The 16,540-nt window shown below is 45.0% G+C and overlaps 1 long non-coding RNA gene across 1 annotated transcript; it reads right to left on the bottom strand.

The window, feature by feature from the left end:
- Window positions 1-1,352: 1,352 nt before the first annotated feature.
- Window positions 1,353-5,060, bottom strand: LOC135534951 (uncharacterized). Its single transcript, XR_010454776.1, has 4 exons — window positions 4,880-5,060; window positions 4,040-4,615; window positions 1,534-1,573; window positions 1,353-1,410 (listed from the first exon to the last, which is right to left on the bottom strand). It is a non-coding gene; the product is annotated as an uncharacterized LOC135534951 (long non-coding RNA).
- Window positions 5,061-16,540: the final 11,480 nt, after the last annotated feature.

Genomic DNA, 16,540 nt, shown 5'->3' with positions numbered 1-16,540 from the left:
CCTGTATCCTTAGTAACCATAGACCTGTATCCTTAGTAACGATAGACCTGTATCCGTAGTAACCATAGACCTGTATCCTTAGTAACCATAGACCTGTATCCTTAGTAACCATAGACCTGTATCCTTAGTAACGATATACCTGTATCCTTAGTAACCATAGACCTGTATCCTTAGTAACCATAGACCTGTATCCTTATTAACCATAGACCTGTATCCTTAGTAACCATAGACCTGTATCCTTAGTAACCATAGACCTGCATCCTTATTAACCATAGACCTGTATCCTTAGTAACCATAGACCTGTATCCTTAGTAACGATAGACCTGTATCCTTAGTAGCCATAGACCTGTATCCTTAGTAACCATAGACCTGTATCCTTATTAACCATAGACCTGTATCCTTAGTAACCATAGACCTGTATCCTTAGTAACCATATACCTGTATCCTTAGTAACCATAGACCTGTATCCTTATTAACCATAGACCTGTATCCTTTGTAACCATAGACCTGTATCCTTATTAACCATAGACCTGTATCCTTAGTAACCATAGACCTGTATCCTTAGTAACCATAGAACTGTATCCTTATTAACCATAGACCTGTATCCTTAGTAACCATAGACCTGTATCCTTAGTAACAATAGACCTGTATCCTTAGTAACCATAGACCTGTATCCTTAGTAACGATAGACCTGTATCCTTAGTAACCATAGACCTGTATCCTTAGTAACCATAGACCTGTATCCTTAGTAACCATATACCTGTATCCTTAGTAACCATAGACCTGTATCCTTATTAACCATAGACCTGTATCCTTAGTAACCATAGACCTGTATCCTTAGTAACCATAGACCTGTATCCTTATTAACCATAGACCTGTATCCTTAGTAACCATAGACCTGTATCCTTATTAACCATAGACCTGTATCCTTAGTAGCCATAGACCTGTATCCTTAGTAGCCATAGACCTGTATCCTTAGTAACCATATACCTGTATCCTTAGTAGCCATAGACCTGTATCCTTAGTAACCATAGACCTGTATCCTTAGTAACCATATACCTGTATCCTTAGTAACCATAGACCTGTATCCTTATTAACCATAGACCTGTATCCTTAGTAACCATAGACCTGTATCCTTAGTAGCCATAGACCTGTATCCTTAGTAACCATAGACCTGTATCCTTATTAACCATAGACCTGTATCCTTAGTAACCATAGACCTGTATCCTTAGTAACCATAGACCTGTATCCTTATTAACCATAGACCTGTATCCTTAGTAACCATAGACCTGTATCCTTAGTAACCATAGACCTGTATCCTTAGTAACCATAGACCTGTATCCTTCCTTTACCTTTATTGTTCTTGCTGTTGGACTTCTTTGCACCTGTAGTTTCCTCCTGACCCTCGATCTGTAGGACAGGAAGACCGGATTACAGTGTGTGTGTGTGTGTGTGTGTGTGAGAGAGAGAGAGTGTGTGTATGTGTGTGTGTGTGTGCGCGAGAGAGAGAGAGTGTGTGTTTGTCTACCCTACCTGTGCTCCGTCTATAGGATCCATCTGAATATCTGATTGTCTGGAAATGAGAACACATAAAAAGGCATTTAACTGGTACACGTCTTTTTACTAGTCAGGGACCCAGGATACACGTGGAGAACACAGGGCAATGAAATGCTGACTTGCAGATTCACTTCTCGAACAATGGAACAAACAATAGAAAAAGTAATGAAGTGAATAGATGACCAATAGTGTGCTATTACTGGTAGATATTAAATTCAGAGAGTGACAAATGACCAATAGAAACAGGAGTCATAAATAAAGAAGAAACATGTATGGGCATTTGACAACAGTGTGATCATTAATTCACTTTTCCTCAGACACTTAAAGTGGTGCCTCTTTCGTCAAAATAATCTTGAAACCTTTAAAAAATAAACAAACCCAGCTGTTATTCTGAGCTGTCTATCATTGCCAGAACACATTCCAGTTGAACAGGGACAGCGTTCCATTCCTCTGGGTGATAAACCGCTCGTGGAATGTTCAACGACGTGACCTAACCCGTAATGCACTTGGCAAGGAGCCTAAGAAATCCATATAAAGTTAGCATTCCTAAAACGGGATCCTATTCCACTATGGGGGCCCGGTCAAAAGTAGTGCACTGCGTAGGGAATAGGGTGCTATTTGGGGACGCGGGCAAACATTCCCTGAGTTTCCTGTTTCCTGATGCCTGTCAACATTCATATCAACACACCTTACCATCATTCACCTGTACTTACCCATAGGTAGGAAGGAAATAGAACATAGAGAAGTCAATGGGTGAGAACAAGTTATTCAACTCTTGTGCCCAGTTCCTAATCAGTCCCTATCCTGGACACTCCATAGATCAATATACAGTTTCTAATCAGTCCCTATCCTGGACACCTGGACACTCCATAGATCAATATACAGTTTCTAATCAGTCCCTATCCTGGACACCTGGACACTCCATAGATCAATATACAGTTCCTCCGGAAAGTATTCAGACCCCTTGACTTCTTCCACATTTGGGAATATTACAGCCTTATTTTAAAATGGATTCAATTGCTTTTTTTCCCCCTCATCAGTCTACACACAACACCTCATAATGAGGAAGCAAAAAGAAGTTTTTGCTTATGCAAATATCACATTTACATAAGTATTCAGACCCTTTACGCAGTAATAATAGACATATGGACACGTACAGTGCATTTGGAAAGTACTCAGAGGCCTTTACTTTTTCTACATTTTGTTACGTTACAGCCTTATTCTAAAATTGATTAAATAAAAAAAATAAAAAAATCTATATCACATATACATAAGTATTTAGACCCTTTACTCAATACTTTGTTGGAGCACCTTTGGCAGCGATTACAGTCTTCGTGGGTATGAGGCTACAAGCTTGGTAAACCTGTATTTGGGGAGTTTCTCCCATTCTTCTCTGCAGATCCTCTCAAGCTCTGTCAGGTTGGATGGGGAGCGTCGCTGCACAGCTATTTTCAGGTCTCTCAATCTTGGTTTCATAAGACCAGAGAATCTTGTTTCTCATGGTCTGAGAATCTTTAGGTGCCTTTTGGTAAACTCCAAGCGGGCTGTCATGTGCTTTTTACTGAAGAGTGGCTTCCATCTGGTCACTCTACCATAAAGGCCTGATTGGTGGAGAGCTGCAGAGATGGTTGTCCTTCTGGAAGGTTCTCCCATCAACACAGAGGAACATTGGGTTCTTGGTCACCTCCCTGACCAAGGTCATTCTCTCCCGATTGCTCAGTTTGGCCGGACGGCCAGCTCTAGGAAGAGTCTTGTTGGTTCCAAACATCTTCCATTTAAGAATGATGGAGGCCACTGTGTTCTTGGGGACATTCACACAATCCTGTTTCGGAGCTGTACGGACAATTCCTTCCACCTCATGGCTTGGTTTTTGCTCTGAAATGCACTGTCAACTGTGGGACATTATATAGACAGATGTGTCCCTTTCCAAAGCATGTCCAATTAATTGAATTCCAATCAAATGGAAACAGGATTCACCTGAGCTAAATTTCGAGTCTCATAGCAAAGAGGCTGAATGCTTTATATAAATGAGGTATTTCTGTTTTTATTTTTGTTATTCTTTTCGACTTGTCATTATGGGGTATTGTGATGTCATTATGGGGTATTGTGATGTCATTATGGGGTATTGTGATGTCATTATGGGGTATTGTGATGTCATTTTGGGGTACTGTGTGTAGAATGCTGAGGATTTTTATTTATTTAATCCATTTTAGGATAAAGCTGTTAACGTAAAAAAAAAAAATGTGGAAAATGTCACGGGGTCTGAATACTGTCTGTATGAGCTGCCTGTTGTTAACAATACATTGTTCTCTGATAGGTTAGTTGGAATTTACTGTCCTTTTCACCAAATATGTAAGAAGTGCCTGGGGGCCGGGGTTATTAAGGCTTGATTTGGAATCAGACATCTGTATTCTACAGTCCTTCTTTAACCAGACACAGCATGGGAGAGACCCACATGATAAGGAATGAACAGGACACTCACCTGCGGCAGTTTATACATACAGTGAGGAGTGTGATGGTGAGGATGAGGAAGAGGATGAGAGAGACGAAGCAGACCTCAGGAGATGAAGAGGACGAGGCTAGAGACCAGTCTACCACATCTACTGGAGCCATGATGACCCTTACCCCCTTCTCTCTCTCTCTCTCTCTCTCTCTCTCTCTCTCTCTCTCTCTCTCTCACTCTCTCGCTCTCTCTCTCTCTCTCTCTCTCTCTCACTCTCTCACTCTCTCTCTCTCACTCTCTCTCTCTCTCTATCTCACTCGCTCTCTCTCTCTCTCGCTCTCTCACTCGCTCTCTCTCTTTCGCTCTCTCTATCTTGCGCTCTCTCTCACTCGCTCTCTCTCTCACTCGCTCTCTCTCTATTTTGCGCTCTCTCTCGCTCTCTCTCTCTCTCTCTCTCTCACTCGCTCTCTCTCACTCGCTCTCTCTATCTTGCGCTCTCTCTCACTCGCTCTCTCTCTCTCCCTCTCACTCGCTCTCTCTCTCTCACTCGCTCTCTCTCTCTCTCTCTCTCACTCTCTCTCTCTCTCTCTCTCTCTCTCTCCGTCTCTTTCTCTGCTGTGGAATAAAGAAGGTACAGAAGAATGAATAAAAGGTAGAGGATATTCCAATAATTTAGACACAATTAAAGGTTCTGATTATAGATTATATAGTATTTTACACACCACAGGTGATTATGAGCATTAATGCTATAGTACACGAGTAGACAGAGTCATTAACACACACACACGCCGAAACAGTAGAATGCAAACAGCATACACACCCACAGTAAAATGTAGGAAGATATATACAGATTTTTAACATTTGCTGAGTGAAACTTACTTTGTCTGCGGAGGCAACTCTGTAGGCTAAACTGTCAAATTGAAGTCAGTCATTCTATCAACTAATCAAGTCTACGTTTGCCATTGACCAGACTGAACTCATGATCACCACTCCTCAGTACTGTTCTGTGTCTCTGTCTAGAGGTTATTATCTTAGTCCCTAGCCGGCTATTGAAATGTCACTGATCTTGTCCTCATACCACACATTCCTTGAGGTTTGTGGAAACGCATGATGATAGAAACATTCTACTGGTGCAGTGAAATTTCTGACGTTCCAACAACAACCTGATTACTGAACCACAAAAGAAAGTAAAATGTTGATGAGAGTTAACAGAATTTGCACTGACAGGTTGTCAGTGGAGGTAGTTGAGTACTGATGAGCTGTGGTGTCACATTGTTTATTAGTGACTTACTTCTTTAATTACTCATTTGTTGTGCTGCTATTGGAATCAATATTGTGGATCTTAATGTTTTTCCTTATCCTCTTAAGTGTAGGGGGCAGTATTTTGATGTTTGGATGAAAAACGTACCCAAATTAAACTGCCTATTTCTCAGGCCTGGAATCTAGAATATGCATATAATTGTCAGATTAGGATAGAAAACACTCTAAAGTTTCCAAAACTGTCAAAATATTGTCTGTGAGTATAACAGAACTGATATTGCAGGCGATAACCTGAGGAAAATCCAACCAGGAAGTGGCCTCTATTTTGAAAACTCCATGTTCCATAGCCTGCCTTTGCTGCATTTAAAGGGATATCAACCAGATTCATTTTCCTGTGGCTTCCCCATGATGTGAACAGTCTTTAGACATAGTTTCAGGCTTTTATTTTGAAAAATCAGCGAGAAAGATCACATCACGTCATTGTTGGGTGCCAGCAGCGTTGGAGCAGGCATTTTCTCTCTCTCTCCTATTGAAGAAGCTACAGCCCCAGTTGATATATTATAGATTATATATTGTAAAAACAACCTGAGGATTGATTATAAAAAACATTTGACATGTTTCTACGAACATTACGGATACTATTTGGAATTTTCATCTACGATGTCGTGACCTCTCGAGCCTGTGGATTTCTGAACATAACGCGCCAACCAAATGGAGGTATTTTGGATATAAAAATAATCTTTATGGAACAAAAGGAACATTTATTGTGTAACTGGGAGTCTTGTGAGTGCAAACATCCGAAGATCATCAAAGGTAAGCAATTTAATTTATTGCTTTTCTGACTTTCGTGACCAATCTACTTGGCTGCTGAGAGAGATGTCCTTACATAAACGCTTGGTATGCTTTCGCCAAAAAGCTTTATTGAAATATGAAACTCCAGGTGGATTAACAACAAGCTAAACTGTGTTTTTCTGTATTGCACAATATTTTTAGTAATTTAATTTGAATTTGGCGCTCTGCAATTCAGCGGTGGTTGAAGAAAAACGGGATGGATGCATCAAGAAGTTAAAATCCTGGACTATCGGACCACCATTTTATTACACTAGAAATCCCAACAAATAATCTGTTCAGAGTCATACCCCAACCAAGGATTATCAAAAACCGCTCTATGAATTCTCGGACATCCCAAAGATTCCAAGATGCCCTTCCAGACTCCCTCCACCTACCCAAGGATATCGGAGTAGAAAAATCTGTTAGAGAGAGGGGATGGAGGGAGAGAGAGGGAATGGAGGGAGAGAGAGGGAATGGAGGGAGAGAGGGAATGGAGGGAGAGAGGGGATGGAGGGAGAGAGAGGGAATGGAGGGAGAGAGAGGGAATGGAGGGAGAGAGAGGGAATGGAGGGAGAGAGGGAATGGAGAGAGAGAGGGGATGGAGGGAGAGAGGGAATGGAGAGAGAGAGGGGATGGAGGGAGAGAGGGAATGGAGAGAGAGAGGGGATGGAGGGAGAGAGAGGGAATGGAGGGAGAGAGGGAATGGAGAGAGAGAGGAAATGGAGAGAGAGAGGGGATGTAGGGAGAGAGAGGGGATGGAGGGAGAGAGGAAATGGAGAGAGAGAGGGGATGGAGGGAGAGAGAGGGGATGGAGGGAGAGAGGAAATGGAGAGAGAGAGGGGATGGAGGGAGAGAGAGGGGATGGAGGTAGGGAGAGGTTATGGAGGGAGAGAGGGGATGGAGAGAGAGAGGGGATGGAGGGAGAGAGAGGGAATGGAGGGAGAGAGGGATTGGAGGGAGAGTGGGGATGGAGGGAGAGAGGGGATGGAGGTAGAGAGAGGGGATGGAGGTAGAGAGGGGATAGAGGGAGAGAGAGAGGATGGAGGTAGAGAGAGGGAATGGAGGGAGAGAGGGAATGGAGGGAGAGAGGGGATGGAGGTAGAGAAAGGGAATGGAGGGAGAGAGGGAATGGAGGGAGAGAGGGGATGGAGGTAGAGAGAGGGGATGGAGGGAGAGAGAGGGAATGGAGGGAGAGAGGGAATGGAGGGAGAGAGGAAATGGAGAGAGAGGGGATGGAGGGAGAGAGAGGGGATGGAGGGAGAGAGGAAATGGAGAGAGAGAGGGGATGGAGGGAGAGAGAGGGGATGGAGGTAGGGAGAGGTTATGGAGGGAGAGAGGGGATGGAGAGAGAGAGGGGATGGAGGGAGAGAGAGGGAATGGAGGGAGAGAGGGATTGGAGGGAGAGTGGGGATGGAGGGAGAGAGGGGATGGAGGTAGAGAGAGGGGATGGAGGGAGAGAGAGGGAATGGAGGGAGAGAGGGAATGGAGAGAGAGAGGAAATGGAGAGAGAGAGGAAATGGAGAGAGAGAGGGGATGGAGGGAGAGAGAGGAATGGAGGGAGAGAGAGGGAATGGAGGGAGAGAGAGGGAATGGAGGGAGAGAGGGAATGGAGAGAGAGAGGAAATGGAGAGAGAGAGGGAATGGAGGGAGAGAGAGGGGATGGAGGGAGAGAGGAAATGGAGAGAGAGAGGGGATGGAGGGAGAGAGAGGGGATGGAGGTAGGGAGAGGTTATGGAGGGAGAGAGGGGATGGAGAGAGAGAGGGGATGGAGGGAGAGAGAGGGAATGGAGGGAGAGAGGGATTGGAGGGAGAGTGGGGATGGAGGGAGAGAGGGGATGGCGGTAGAGAGAGGGGATGGAGGGAGAGAGAGGGGATGGAGGTAGAGAGGGGATGGAGGTAGAAAGTGAATGGAGGGAGAGAGGGGATGGAGGGAGAGAGAGGGGATGGAGGTAGAGAGGGGATAGAGGGAGAGAGAGAGGATGGAGGTAGAGAGAGGGAATGGAGGGAGAGAGGGAATGGAGGGAGAGAGGGAATGGAGGGAGAGAGGGAATGGAGGGAGAGAGGGGATGGAGGTAGAGAGAGGGAATGGAGGGAGAGAGGGAATGGAGGGAGAGAGGGGATGGAGGTAGAGAGGAGATCGAGGGAGAGAGAGGGGATGGGTGTTAATAGGTAAATAGGAGGAGCAGGATGGAGGGTTGTTTTGAGAAACCCGACTCTGTTGTGACAGAAGAGCACAACAAATATGTAAGTAATAGGAAACAAACTGGTCATTTTATTCTGTATCCTACCAACAGTAGCAATTCAAAGAGTCAATCATGGACACTCTTACTGACAGTTGTGGCTGCTTCGCGTGATGTATTGTTGTCTCTACCTTCTTGCCCTTTGTGCTGTCGTCTGTGCCCAATAATGTTTGTACCATGTTGTTTTTCTGCTACCATGTTGTTTTTCTGCTATCATGTTGTGCTGCTGCCATGTTGTGATGCTACCATGTTGTTGTCATGTTGTGTTGCTACTATGTTGTTGTCATGTTGTGTTGCTGCCATGTTGTGATGCTACCATGCTGTGTTGCTGTTATGTTGTGATGCTACCATGTTGTGTTGCTGTTATGTTGTGATGCTACCATGCTGTGTTGCTGTTATGTTGTGATGCTACCATGCTGTGTTGCTGTTATGTTGTGATGCTACCATGTTGTGATGCTACCATGTTGTGTTGCTGCCATGTTGTGATGCTACCATGTTGTGTTGCTGTTATGTTGTGATGCTACCATGTTGTGTTGCTCTTATGTTGTGATTCTACCATGTTGTGTTGCTGTTATGTTGTGATGCTGCCATGTTGTGTTGCTGTTATGTTGTGATGCTACCATGTTGTGTTGCTGTTATGTTGTGATGCTGCCATGTTGTGTTGCTGTTATGTTGTGATGCTACCATGTTGTGTTGCTGTTATGTTGTGATGCTACCATGTTGTGTTGCTGTTATGTTGTGATGCTACCATGTTGTGTTGCTGTTATGTTGTGATGCTACCACGTTGTGTTGCTGTTATGTTGTGATGCTACCATGTTGTGTTGATGTTATGTTGTGATGCTACCATGCTGTGTTGCTGTTATGTTGTGATGCTACCATGCTGTGTTGCTGTTATGTTGTGATGCTACCATGTTGTGTTGCTGTTATGTTGTGATGCTGCCATGTTGTGTTGCTGTTATGTTGTGATGCTGCCATGCTGTGTTGTTGTCTTAGGTCTCTCTTTATGTAGTGTTGTTGTGTCTCTCTTGTCGTGATGTGTGTTTTGTCCTATATTTGACATGTTTAATCCTCGTCCACGCAGGAGGCCTTCAGCCTTTTTGTAGGCCGTCATTGTAAATAAGAATTTGATCTTAACTGACTTGCCTATTTAAATAAAAGGTTAAATGAAAAAATAAAAACAATTTAAAAAAAAGTTGCAACTCTAGGCCGAATCAGCAACTGAGGTCGGCTGACAGACACACATAGCAGGTTTTCACCCGCCTATCTGTTTGCTGGTATCACCTTGGAGAGCAGGTAGGCTCGCTAGCATGCAGTCATACAGTACCTGTGAACTCTGACCTTTAGCCTACTTCCTGGCCCTGTAGGCCAGTGTCCCTGCCTCGCCTGACACCATCTATGGCATCAGCAGTGATACTTATAAGCACCCGTGTAGACCAAAGACAAAACATAAACGCCCAGATAATACAAACCAAGACGGTGACTGATACAGAGCCACACCTGGAGAGGGACACTTCTACAACTCCAGACAATTGAGAAAGAGGAGAGACAGTGCCTCGTCTTTTTCACCTCAAGCGTGATTGTTGAAGATTCTAGTGATGACATTTCCCTTGTATTGAATTTCACAACCTATGGTATTTATGGGTGAAAGGTTTTTACAATTTTTCCTGGGTGGCCATTCTGTTTGAGTTATCATTCCACTCCTTGTCATGCGTTCTACAGTAGCCTGGTCTCAGATCTGTCTAACAGCACAAACATACTGTATCTGGGACCATTTCTGAGGCTATTTCTACAAATTAAGAAACTAACACAGAGACGAAGCAACAACATTCTAGAAATCTAAACTAGAAACACAGAGAGATGAAGCAACAACATTCTAGAAATCTAAACTACAAACACAGAGAGACGAAGCAACAACATTCTAGAAATCTAAACTACAAACACAGAGAGACGAAGCAACAACATTCTAGAAACCTAAACTAGAAATACAGAGAGACGAAGCAACAACATTCTAGAAATCTAAACTACAAACACAGAGAGACGAAGCAACAACATTCTAGAAATCTAAACTACAAACACCGAGAGACGAAGCAACAACATTCTAGAAATCTAAACTACAAACACAGAGAGACGAAGCAACAACATTCTAGAAATCTAAACTACAAACACAGAGAGACGAAGCAACAACATTCTAGAAATCTAAACTAGAAATACAGAGAGACGAAGCACACAAATACACAAATACACACAAATCTAAGTAAAGGGATAGAATGAGAATATGTACATATAAATATATGTATGAGCGATGACAGAGCTGCATAGGCAAGATGCCATAAATAGTATAGAATAAAGTATATACATATGAGATGGGCAATGTGAGATATGTAAACATTACTAAAGTGACTAGTGATCCATTTATTAACGTGGCCAATGATTTCAAGTCTGTATGTAGGCAGCAGCCTCTCTGTGTTAGTGGTGGCTGTTTAACAGTCTGATGGCCTTGAGATAGAAGCTGTTTTTCAGTCTCTCGGTCCCAGCTTTGATGCACCTGTACTGACCTCGCCTTCTGGATGACAGCGGGGTGAACAGGCAGTGACTCGGGTGGTTGTTGTCCTTGATCTTGTTGGCCTTCCTGTGACATCGGGTGGTGTAGGTGTCCTGGAGGGCAGATAGTTTGCCCCCGGTGATGCGTTGTGCAGACCTCACTACCCTCTGGAGAGCCTTACGGTTGTGGGCGGAGCAGTTTCCGTACCAGGCGGTGATACAGCCCAACAGGATGCTCTCAATTGTACATCTGTAGAAGTTTGTGAGGGTTTTAGGAGACAAGCCACATTACTTCATCCTCCTGAGGTTGAAGAGGCGCTGTTGCGCCTCCTTCACCACACTCTGTGTGGGTGGACCATGTCAGTTTGTCCGTGATGTGAACGGCGAGGAACTTAAAACTTTACACCTTTACACGTGTGAAGGGGGGGGGGTGTGCTTCCTCTACTGTTACCTGAAGTCCACGATCATCTCCTTTGTTTTGTTGACGTTGAGTGAGAGGTTATTTTCCTAGCACCACACTCCGCCGGGGCCCTCACCACCTCCCTGTAGGCCGTCTCATCATTGTTGGTTAACAGGCCTACCAGTGTTGTGTCATCTGCAAACTTGATGATTGAGTTGGAGGTGTGCTTGGCCACGCAGTTGTGGGTGTACAGGGATTACAGGAGGGGGCTGAGCATGCACCTTTGTGGGGCCCCAGTGTTGAGGATCAGGGAAGTGGAGATGTTGTTTCCTACTTTCACCACCTGGGGCGGCCCGTCAGGAAGTCCAGTACCCAGTTGCACAGGGCGGGGTTGAGACCCAGGGTCTCAAGCTTGATGACGAGTTTGGAGGGTACTATGGTGTTAAATGCTGAGCTGTAGTCGATGAACAGCATTCTTACATAGGTATTCCTCTTGTCCAGATGGGTTAGGGCAGTGTGCAGCGTGGTTGAGATTGCATCGTCTGTGTGTCATGTCTTGTTATGTCTGTTCCTGTCCTTTCTCTTCACTCTGTCTCTCTCTGCTGGTCTTTTTTTGGTTACCTTCTCTGTCTCTCATTCTTCAGCTGTTCTACATCTCCCCTAACTAGCTCATTCACTCTTTCTCACCTGTTCTCTCTTCCCCCTCTGATTAGGTCTCTATTTCTCTCTCTGTTCCTGCTACTTTCAGTGTCTGATTCTCGTTTGTGTTTTTCATGCCAGAAGCAAGCTGTCGTCTCGTTTGCTTCCACCTTGTCCTATCCTGTCGGAGTCTGCCTGGCAGGTGCATCCTGCATTATACTAACGTTCTTTTGTTCCATTGACAACGTTGGAAGAGGATTTATGCCATTCCTGTTTTTTTCATTAAAGAACTCTGTTTTCTGTTAAAACCGCTTTTGGGTCTTCACTCAAGTACATAACACTGTGGACCTATTTGGGCGGTAAGTAAATTGAAGTGGGTCTAGGGTGTCAGGTAGGGTGGAGGAGATATGGTCCTTGACTAGTCTCTCAAAGCACTTCATGATGACGGAAGTGAGTGCTACGGGGCGATAATCATTTAGTTCAGTTACCTTAGCTGTCTTAGGTACAGGAACAATTGCGGCCATCTTTAAGCATGTGGGGACAGCAGACTGGGATAGGAAGAGATTGAATATGCCCGTAAACACACCAGCCAGCTGGTCTGCACCTGCTCTGAGGACGCTGCTAGTGATGCTGTCTGGGCCGGCAGCCTTGCAAGGGCTAACAGGTATAAATGTCTTACTCACGTCGGCCACGGAGAAGGAGAGCCCACAGTCCTTGGTAGCGTGCTGCATCGGTGGCACTGTGTTATCCTCAAAGCGGGCGAAGAAGATGTTTAGTTTGTCCGGAAGCAAAACATCGGTCTCGGCGACATGACTGGTTTTCCTTTTGTAGTCCGTGATTCTCTGTAGACCCTGTCACATACATCTCCTGTCTGATTCTCTGTAGACCCTGTCACATACATCTCCTGTCTGATTCTCTGTAGACCCTGTCACATACATCTCCTGTCTGATTCTCTGTAGACCCTGTCACATACGTCTCCTGTCTGATTCTCTGTAGACCCTGTCACATACATCTCCTGTCTGATTCTCTGTAGACCCTGTCACATACATCTCCTGTCTGATTCTCTGTAGACCCTGTCACATACATCTCCTGTCTGATTCTCTGTAGACCCTGTCACATACATCTCCTGTCTGATTCTCTGTAGACCCTGCCACATACGTCTCCTGTCTGATTCTCTGTAGACCCTGTCACATACGTCTCCTGTCTGATTCTCTGTAGACCCTGTCACATACATCTCCTGTCTGATTGTCTGTAGACCCTGCCACATACGTCTCGTGTCTGATTGTCTGTAGACCCTTCCACATACATCTCGTGTCTGATTGTCTGTAGACCCTGCCACATACATCTCGTGTCTGATTGTCTGTAGACCCTGCCACATACATCTCGTGTCTGATTGTCTGTAGACCCTGCCACATACATCTCCTGTCTGATTCTCTGTAGACCCTGTCACATACGTCTCCTGTCTGATTCTCTGTAGACCCTGCCACATACATCTCCTGTCTGATTCTCTGTAGACCCTGTCACATACGTCTCCTGTCTGATTCTCTGTAGACCCTGTCACATACATCTCCTGTCTGATTCTCTGTAGACCCTGTCACATACGTCTCCTGTCTGATTCTCTGTAGACCCTGTCACATACATCTCCTGTCTGATTCTCTGTAGACCCTGCCACATACATCTCGTGTCTGATTGTCTGTAGACCCTGCCACATACATCTCGTGTCTGATTGTCTGTAGACCCTGCCACATACATCTCGTGTCTGATTGTCTGTAGACCCTGCCACATACGTCTCGTGTCTGATTGTCTGTAGACCATGCCACATACGTCTCGTGTCTGATTGTCTGTAGACCCTGCCACATACATCTCGTGTCTGATTGTCTGTAGACCCTGCCACATACATCTCGTGTCTGATTGTCTGTAGACCCTGCCACATACATCTCGTGTCTGATTGTCTGTAGACCCTGCCACATACATCTCGTGTCTGATTCTCTGTAGACCCTGCCACATACATCTCGTGTCTGATTGTCTGTAGACCCTGTCACATACATCTCCTGTCTGATTCTCTGTAGACCCTGCCACATACGTCTCCTGTCTGATTCTCTGTAGACCCTGTCACATACATCTCCTGTCTGATTCTCTGTAGACCCTGTCACATACATCTCCTGTCTGATTCTCTGTAGACCCTGCCACATACGTCTCCTGTCTGATTCTCTGTAGACCCTGTCACATACGTCTCCTGTCTGATTCTCTGTAGACCCTGTCACATACATCTCCTGTCTGATTGTCTGTAGACCCTGCCACATACGTCTCGTGTCTGATTGTCTGTAGACCCTTCCACATACATCTCGTGTCTGATTGTCTGTAGACCCTGCCACATACATCTCGTGTCTGATTGTCTGTAGACCCTGCCACATACATCTCGTGTCTGATTGTCTGTAGACCCTGCCACATACATCTCCTGTCTGATTCTCTGTAGACCCTGTCACATACGTCTCCTGTCTGATTCTCTGTAGACCCTGCCACATACATCTCCTGTCTGATTCTCTGTAGACCCTGTCACATACGTCTCCTGTCTGATTCTCTGTAGACCCTGTCACATACATCTCCTGTCTGATTCTCTGTAGACCCTGTCACATACGTCTCCTGTCTGATTCTCTGTAGACCCTGTCACATACATCTCCTGTCTGATTCTCTGTAGACCCTGCCACATACATCTCGTGTCTGATTGTCTGTAGACCCTGCCACATACATCTCGTGTCTGATTGTCTGTAGACCCTGCCACATACATCTCGTGTCTGATTGTCTGTAGACCCTGCCACATACGTCTCGTGTCTGATTGTCTGTAGACCATGCCACATACGTCTCGTGTCTGATTGTCTGTAGACCCTGCCACATACATCTCGTGTCTGATTGTCTGTAGACCCTGCCACATACATCTCGTGTCTGATTGTCTGTAGACCCTGCCACATACATCTCGTGTCTGATTGTCTGTAGACCCTGCCACATACATCTCGTGTCTGATTCTCTGTAGACCCTGCCACATACATCTCGTGTCTGATTGTCTGTAGACCCTGCCACATACATCTCGTGTCTGATTGTCTGTAGACCCTGCCACATACGTCTCGTGTCTGATTGTCTGTAGACCCTGCCACATACGTCTCGTGTCTGATTGTCTGTAGACCCTGTCACATACGTCTCGTGTCTGATTGTCTGTAGACCGTCACATACGTCTCGTGTCTGATTGTCTGTAGACCCTGCCACATACGTCTCCTGTCTGATTGTCTGTAGACCCTGCCACATACATCTCGTGTCTGATTGTCTGTAGACCCTGCCACATACATCTCGTGTCTGATTGTCTGTAGACCCTGCCACATACGTCTCGTGTCTGATTGTCTGTAGACCCTGCCACATACGTCTCGTGTCTGATTGTCTGTAGACCCTGTCACATACGTCTCGTGTCTGATTGTCTGTAGACCGTCACATACGTCTCGTGTCTGATTGTCTGTAGACCCTGCCACATACGTCTCGTGTCTGATTCTCTGTAGACCCTGCCACATACATCTCGTGTCTGATTCTCTGTAGACCCTGCCACATACATCTCGTGTCTGATTGTCTGTAGACCCTGCCACATACGTCTCGTGTCTGATCCGTTGAATTGCGACTCCACTTTGTCTCTATACTGACATTTTGCTTGTTTGATTGCCTTGCGGCAGGAATATTTACACTGTTTGTATTCGGCCATATTCCCAGTCACCTTTCCATGGTTTCCATAGTTTCCATGGTTTCCATAGTTTCCGTGGTTTCCGTGGTTTCCATGGTTCGCGCTTTCAGTTCTTCACGAATGCCGCCGTCCATCTGGTTGGGGAAGGTTTTAATAGTCACAGTCGGTACAGCATCTCCTATACACTTCCTTATAAACTCACTCACCGAATCAGCGTATACTTCAATATTATTCTCTGAGTCTACCCGGAACATAGCCCAGTCCTCGTGATCAAAACAATCATGAAGCGTCGATTCCCGATTGGTCAGACCAGCATTGAATACTCCATGTGTAACTCTGTGTTGTTGTTGTCTGTTCACACTGCTATGCTTTATCTTGGCCAGGTCGCAGTTGTAAATGAGAACTTGTTCTCAACTGGCCTACCTGGTTGAAATAAAGGTGAAATAAATATAATAAAAAATAAATACAAATAGTCCTTAGCACTGGTACTTCCTGTTTGAGTTTCTGCCTGTACATGAAGGGAGGAGCAAAATGGAGTCGTGGTCAGATTTGCCGAAAGGAGGGCGTGGGAGGGCCTTGTATGCATTGCGAAAGTAAGTGCCCTATTATAAGCTTTAAACAAACCTCTGTCAAACCTCTGTCAAACCTCTGTCAAACCAAGCCCTGGGTTGGGGGACTGCACAGGTTCTCCACATAAGAAGGAATGAGAGAGCTAAAAAATATATTCATATATATTTTTAAACACGCTAGACAAGCTATTATCCTCCTTTTATCTTCAAATGAATGTCTGAAAATATAGACATTTCACCTGTCTCTCTGCTCCTAAACAGTCACAGCTATCAAATACCACACAACACCTGTCTCTCTGCTCCAGTGTGATTCAACAACACACAACACTCCTGTTTCAG

Source organism: Oncorhynchus masou, unplaced genomic scaffold (assembly GCF_036934945.1).
Source record: "Oncorhynchus masou masou isolate Uvic2021 unplaced genomic scaffold, UVic_Omas_1.1 unplaced_scaffold_4222, whole genome shotgun sequence".
NCBI classification, from domain to species: domain Eukaryota; kingdom Metazoa; phylum Chordata; class Actinopteri; order Salmoniformes; family Salmonidae; genus Oncorhynchus; species Oncorhynchus masou.
Note: the sequence above shows the minus strand (reverse complement) of the source record. Positions and strands in the feature narration are given on the sequence as shown.